This window comes from Callorhinchus milii, unplaced genomic scaffold, assembly GCF_018977255.1.
Source record: "Callorhinchus milii isolate IMCB2004 unplaced genomic scaffold, IMCB_Cmil_1.0 Scaffold593, whole genome shotgun sequence".
In the NCBI taxonomy this organism is placed as follows: Eukaryota; Metazoa; Chordata; class Chondrichthyes; order Chimaeriformes; family Callorhinchidae; genus Callorhinchus; species Callorhinchus milii.
Genome location: NW_024705334.1, coordinates 27,993 through 35,140, shown reverse-complemented (window position 1 = coordinate 35,140; position 7,148 = coordinate 27,993).

The following is a 7,148-nucleotide window of genomic DNA, read 5'->3' as shown; positions in this document are numbered from 1 at the left end:
GCGAGGAGGGGGTAGAGAGTCGAGAGGGGAGCTGAAGGCCCGGCCACCGATGGTAGGGCGGTTGGGGCGGGGGATGTGGAGCAGACCGGAGCCAGAGGAACGGAGGGTACGGGCAGGTAAGTAGGGGGATAGTAGGTCGGAGAGGTAGGAGGAAGCGAGGCCGTGAATGGCCTTGTAGGTGAGGATGAGGATCTTGAATTCCATCCTAATCACTCTGTTCCGGAGAGTAAAGGCAAGGAATGGCAAGAGCCAAAGTTTGGGCACCCGAGAGCATGGGTTGGAGTAACTGCTGGAATCTAATCAGCGAAAACCCCATGGCTCGCAATTGATATTGCTGCCCGGCGAGCTTTCCTATTTCTTTTCCAGCTGGGAACACCGTACAAGTTAGGACTTTTTTTACAGGGTTAATAGGAGCCGACTAGGAGGATATCTGCCCCAGTGTCTGGTCTGCCCTTCGGGTGCTGTCGATGAGCCGGACTGGGCTGTGCTGCTATCAGCAGTGCCCTGGAATACCACGGACCCGCCACCGGCTCAGGAAACAGAGCAGAGTCGGTTACGGGAGGACGGCTCGATTCCGATAACCTGCAGCCAAACCTTTCCACCTCGGAGCCGGTTCAGCCCTTCGGATAACCCGCCCACTCACTCCCCTCACCCCCACGGAGGGCGTTTGAATGAGGCGCCCCCACTCCCCTGTCCACTCTGCCTGGAGAAGACGCATAACATCAGGCACCAAATTGTGAACACTTACAGATTGTCAGATGGAGAAGAAGAAGAATTGAAGATTTTTGCAGATATTTGCTCACCAGTGATCACAGGGACGCGCTGAGCTGCTCCCCAGTGACTGGAAACCACCAGCTCCTTCAACTAGTTCTCTCCTGGTCCCCAATCAGCAGCACTCGGTGATCTCTCCCACCCACCAGCACCAACCTGCTGGTAATGTGCCCAATGGCTGGTTATGGGAAGGTTTGTGAGAGACGCTCACACCTGTGTGACAGACAGGTTCAGCCCCTGAGCCGCATTCCGTCTGAGACACTCCTGACATTTGGCTCTGACTATAGGGAGCGGCGCTTCTTGGAAAAACATCAATGGAACCGGTTGGACAAGTCGCTGCCCGTTTGCCTCAAATATTTAACCGTTTGTCAAACCTCTCCGCAGTGAAGCAATAAGTGCAAATATCAGCGTTTTGTGCAAAACGCAACGCGGTGTCCGCCGATGTAGTGCGATATTGTGTCACGTTAACAGATGATATGTTCCTGTACCGGTCAGTGCTCTGAGCTGATGCGCGAGGCCGACGGTTTTTTTTTGAACTCGGCGCCTGCGCAGTGCCGTCTCCGGGCGCGGGGCTGACGGTGTTTCGGGGCGCGGCGCCTGTCTGTCTGAGCGCGAGGCGGGACCGCGGGAGGTGGTGATGGCGGCGGAGACGACGGTCAGTGTCGGTGACAGAGAGAGAGAGTGTGAGAGACAGTGAGAGAGTGTGTGAGAGAGAGAGTGTGTGAGAGAGAGTGTGAGAGAGTGTTGAGAGAGAGAGTGTGAGAGAGAGTGAGAATGTGAGAGAGATTGAGAGTGTGAGACAGAGAGTGTGAGACAGAGAGTGTGAGAGTGTGAGAGAGAGTGAGTGTGAGGGAGAGAGAGAGAGAGAGTGTGAGACAGAGAGTGTGAGTGAGAGAGAGAGTGTGAGAGAGTGTGTATGACACAGACAGAAAAACAGACACACACGCAGATACACACACAGACAGACACACACATACAGACAGACACAGACACACACGCAGATACACACACACAGACACAAATACACAGATAATAATCCATTCCAAAAACTAAAGTAAATCGGTCACTTCAATCCACGACTGTTTGTGTGACGGACGCTCACTGTTGTGTGCCATCGGCTGCCGCGTTTCGCCCAGAAAATGCACAGTCACTACACCTCACAGTCTATCTTGTGAAGCCCTGTGAGTCACCTGGAAGATGTGACAAGGCGCTGCTGTACCAAATGCAATGACTATTATTATTATTTTATTGTCGTATAAGGACCATTAAATTATCATATTAGTATTTATCATTATTGTTAATTATTACTATTATTATTTTTATTATAAAGCGATGTTGGATGTGTGTGTGTCGATGGGTGAGATGGTGAATTGGGGTATTTTATCCTAATCATCGCAGGCACTGATTTTTCCAGCACACACCCCACCCCCCACTTTACTCCTCCTCCTAAATAAAATATATGGATATTTTAAAAGGAAAGAGAAGCGAGAAGGGTGGGGTGGGGGGGTGTTGGTGTAGGAGGTGACTCTGTGCTGCTGCAAGTAAATAAGCAGTAGGCAGGCAGTAGAGGCTGACAGCAGAGAGAGGCAGCAGAGAGAGGCAGCAGATGCTGGCAGTAGAGGCTGACAGTAGAGAGAGGCAGCAGAGCCTGGCAGTAGAGGCGGGCAGCAGAGAGAGGCAGCAGAGGGAGGCAGTAGAGGGAGGCAGTAGACGCTTTGCCTGTTTAAGAAGTGTGTGCAGTTTGATGTTGTGCAGATCTAACAGTCAAACTGTCAGTCAAGCCGGTCAGTGAGTGAGTGAGTGAGTGAGTGATTGAGGTAGTGAGTAAGTGTGTGAGTGAGTGAGTGAGTGAGTGAGCTCTGTGCTGAGGAGCTGTCCACACAGCAGTACCCACCTCTCCTGCAACAAACCACACACCCACCCACTCCCCCCCCCCACACACACACACCCGCACACACACACCCACTCACACCACCCACACGTACACCCACCCACACACATCCACCCACCCCCACCCCGCCACACACACACAGCACAGTCAGAGAGCAAAATTACCTTCAACCCAAATAACATGCCAACAAGAAGCAAGAAAATCAAGAAGGAACACAGCGGCAGCGACTGACGACATCGCTCTGCACCGAAATGTATATGTGTACTCTATATGTACATTAAATATATGTACATATATACGTATATAAAGAGAGAAAGAAAGAGAGAGAAAGCTGCGAAGCAGCAGAGTCTGCAGAAAAATCTGAACCTCAGCTTTGCTGCTTTGCTGCATCAGAGGTTATAATAATAATAAAAATAATAAAATGATAATAATAATATAATAATATTCAGGAGGGAGCGATGGATTGAGGTAGGGAGGGAAGGAGGGATGGAGGGAGGGAGGGAGGGAGCGAAGGAGGGAGGTAGGGAGCGAGAGAGGGAGGGAGGGAGGGAGCAGAGAGGGAGGGGAGGATGGAGGGAGGGAGGTACACGCGTAGCTCTATCTCAGCGCCTGCAATCGTACCCTCGTGTTTCAAACCGCGGTGGACGCCATCCCATCCCCGGTGTTCGGCAACGGATGGTTTCGATCAAACGCGGTTGAGCGGCGCTGTGAACCGCAATCCCGCAGTGAAGCCGCAAAAAAAAACATCAACTGCTTCGAGAGACTGTAAAAAACATTTACAATACCCTCGAGCACCTCGAATGGGGGGTTGGGGGTGAGGGGGGGAAATTGAGTCTTCTTTCCTGTTGTTTTATTCCAAAAGTCTTACCGTGAACAAAAAAAAAGAGCGAGTGATGGTGATACTCCCGCGGTCACCCCCAACCCCACAAAGAGCACATCAGGGGAGGGTACGGGGTCTCCGAGCCTCACCCCCCACTATGATACAATGAGCACTCCTGGGGGTGTGGGGCGGGTCTCCAATAATTACCTCACCCCCCACACCCCAACCACCCACCGCAACCCTCCGCCCACCACCCCCCACAACCTGAGCCTAATAACGCTCTCCCGAATCGGGGAAGGTCGGGAGAGGCGATGGCAATGTCGGGGGAGGGACAGCAATGTGTTGGGGTGGGAAGTGGGGGAGGGAGGCGCGGGGGAGGGGTTCCCGTGTGTGAGACCGACTCGGGTCTGAAACGCTGTCACTGTGCAGCGCCTCGGGACGTCCTCCCGCAGTGAAAGCCGCTGCACACGAGCCATCTTCTTGTTGTTGTTGTTGCTGTTGTTGTTGTGGTTGAGGCCGTGTTGGAGTTAAGACGCCGCGTGACATGACCGCGGACTCCTCGCCGCCCATCAGCCCCCGAGGGCCGCCGTCCCGTCGAGGGGATTCGGGGGCGTTGGGTCCCGATTGGAAGCGGCGGCCCGAACGAGCGGAATGACCCCCGGGCCGAGCGGCACCGCAATCTGCCGCCGGACCCGCGGGGACATCCCCGTCACTGCGGAGGGACACACACCGGGAACCGGTTGATCTTCGGGTCCCGGAATCCGGGACCGGGGCACTGCCCTCTTCCCGACCACATCCCGGCAATGCTGGTGGGGGGGTTTGGGGGTCAAGTGGGAGGAGGGGGTCGAGCCTCGGGTACGTGTTGGCAAACGTGGCGGCTGTTTGGGATCCCGGTAACGGTCCGGAAACCGGCGTCAGGTTGAAGGCACGAACCCTTCCCACCCTCTCCCCGAGCGCTCACCGGAGCGCGTTTGATTCACCCCCTCAGCTGAGCAAACACACAAACTCTGTTAATAACCCGCCCCCCCACACACACACACAGACACACACAGACACACACACACACACACTGACTGCTCTAGAAAAAACACACACTGACTACTCTCTCTCACACACACAGACACACACACTGACTGCTCTCTCACACACACGGACACTGACTGCTCTCTCTCACACACACACACTGACTGCTCTCTCACACACACACTGACTGCTCTCTCTCACACACACGGACACTGACTGCTCTCTCTCACACACACTGACTGCTCTCACACACACACACTGACTGCTCTCAGACACACACACTGACTGCTCTCTCTCACACACACACACACACACTGACTGCTCTCACACACACAGACAGACTGACTGCACTCACGCACACACACTGACTTCTCTCTCACACACACACACACAAACTGACTGCTCTCTCTGTCACACACACACTCACACTGACTGCTCTCTCTCACACACACACTGACTGCTCTCTCTCACACACACGGACACACACACTGACTGCTCTCTCTCACACACACTGACTGCTCTCTCTCTCACACACACACACTGACTGCTCTCTCACACACACACTGACTGCTCTCACACACACACACTGACTGCTCTCTCTCACACACACACACTGACTGCTCTCACACACACACACTGAATGCTTTCACACACACACACACACACACTGACTGCTCTCTCTCACACACACTGACTGCTCTCTCTCTCTCACACACACACACTGACTGCTCTCTCTCTCTCACACACCCACTGACTGATCTCTCTCACATACATAAACACACACTGACTGCTCTCACACACACACACTGACTGCTCTCACACACACATTGACTGCTGTCACACACACACACACACTGACTGATCTCACACACACACACACTCACTCAAACACTGACTGCTCTCTCTGTCACACACACAAACAAACTGACTGTTAGAGAGAGACAGACTGAGAGAGAGAGAGAGAGAGACCGAGAGAGTCGAGGATTTGGACCCGAGCTGGGCGTTGGGATCACGAAGGAGTGGAGGGTTGAGAGGTGGGTATAGGAGGGTGACCAAAAGCGTGGTCGGTCGAAGAGGAGTGTCTTGAGATGTACCTTGAAGGAGGTGAGGAGGGGACGATTGAGGCGGAGGCACCGTAGGATGGAGCTGCAGGACCAACCGCCATTGATGGGGCGGGGTACGTGAAGCAGGCTGGAGCCTGCTGAGGGGAGGGAGCGTACAGGTTGGTAGGGGGTTAGGAGGTCACAGAGGTAGGGGGGGGGCGAGCAAGCCATGGAGGGCTTTGAAGGTGAGGACCAGGATATTGAACCGCATTCTCTATGTAATGGGAAGTCGGTGGAGTTGGGCGAGGATGGTGGTGATGGGGCAAGTTGGGGTGAGTGTGCGCGAGGGGGAAACATTGGTAGGTAAGAGCTGTGTGAGTGGAACTGGTTGGGGTGAGAACGGGAGTGGAAATATTTGGGGTAACAGCAGGGGGACTACTTGGGGTTAGAAGGGGAAAGTGGGATGAGTTGGGTACTGTCCCGCACCAGACACCGCGACCACATCATTCCCACTCTCGCTCCCCTCCACTGGCTCCCCATCCCCCAGAGGATCCAATTCAAGACCCTCATCCTCACCTACAAGGCCATTCACGGCCTCGCTCCCTCCTACCGCTCCGACCTACTATCCCCCTACTTACCTGCCCGTACCCTCCGTTCCTCTGGCTCCGGTCTGCTCCACGTCCCCCGCCCCAACCGCCCGACCATCGGTGGCCTTCAGCCTCTCAGCCCCGAGGCTCTGGAACTCCATCCCCAGTGCCATCGCAGCTTCCATCTTTTCCTCCTTCAAGGCCGGTCTCAAGACCTTTCTCTTTGACTGTACCTTCAGCTCCACTCTCGACTCTCTACCCCTCCTCGCCCCCTACCTTCCCTCCCCTCACCCTGACCATCTCCCCCCTCCTCGCTCCCTCCCTTCCCTCCCCTCACCCTGACCATTTCCCCCCAATGCTCGGGTCCTGACCCAACTGTGCAGCGCCTTGGGACGTCCTCCCGATGCGAAAGGCGCTCTATAAAAGAAATGTTGTTGTTGCTCTCTCTCACACACACACACATACTGACTGACAGACTGACTGCTCTCACACACACACACTGACTGCTCTCTCTCACACACACACACACACACACTGACTACTCTCTCACACACATACTGACTGACTGCTCTCCCACACACACACTGACTGCTCTCCCACACACACACTAACTGCTCTCTCTCACAAACACACACACACACTGACTGCCTCACACACACACATTGAAAGCTCTCACACACACATACACTGACTGCTCACACACACACACACTGACTGCTCTCTCTCCCACACACACACACACTGACTGCTATCTCTCACACACACACTGACTGCTCTCACACACACACTGACTGCTCTAACACACACACACTGACTGCTCTCACACACACACACACTGACTGCTCTCTCACACACACACTGACTGCTCTCACACACACACACACGCAGACTGACTGCTCTCTCACACACACACACAGACTGACTGCTCTCACACACACATACTGACTTCTCTCACATAGACACACACACACCTACACACATACTGACTGCTCTCACACACACTGACTGCTCAC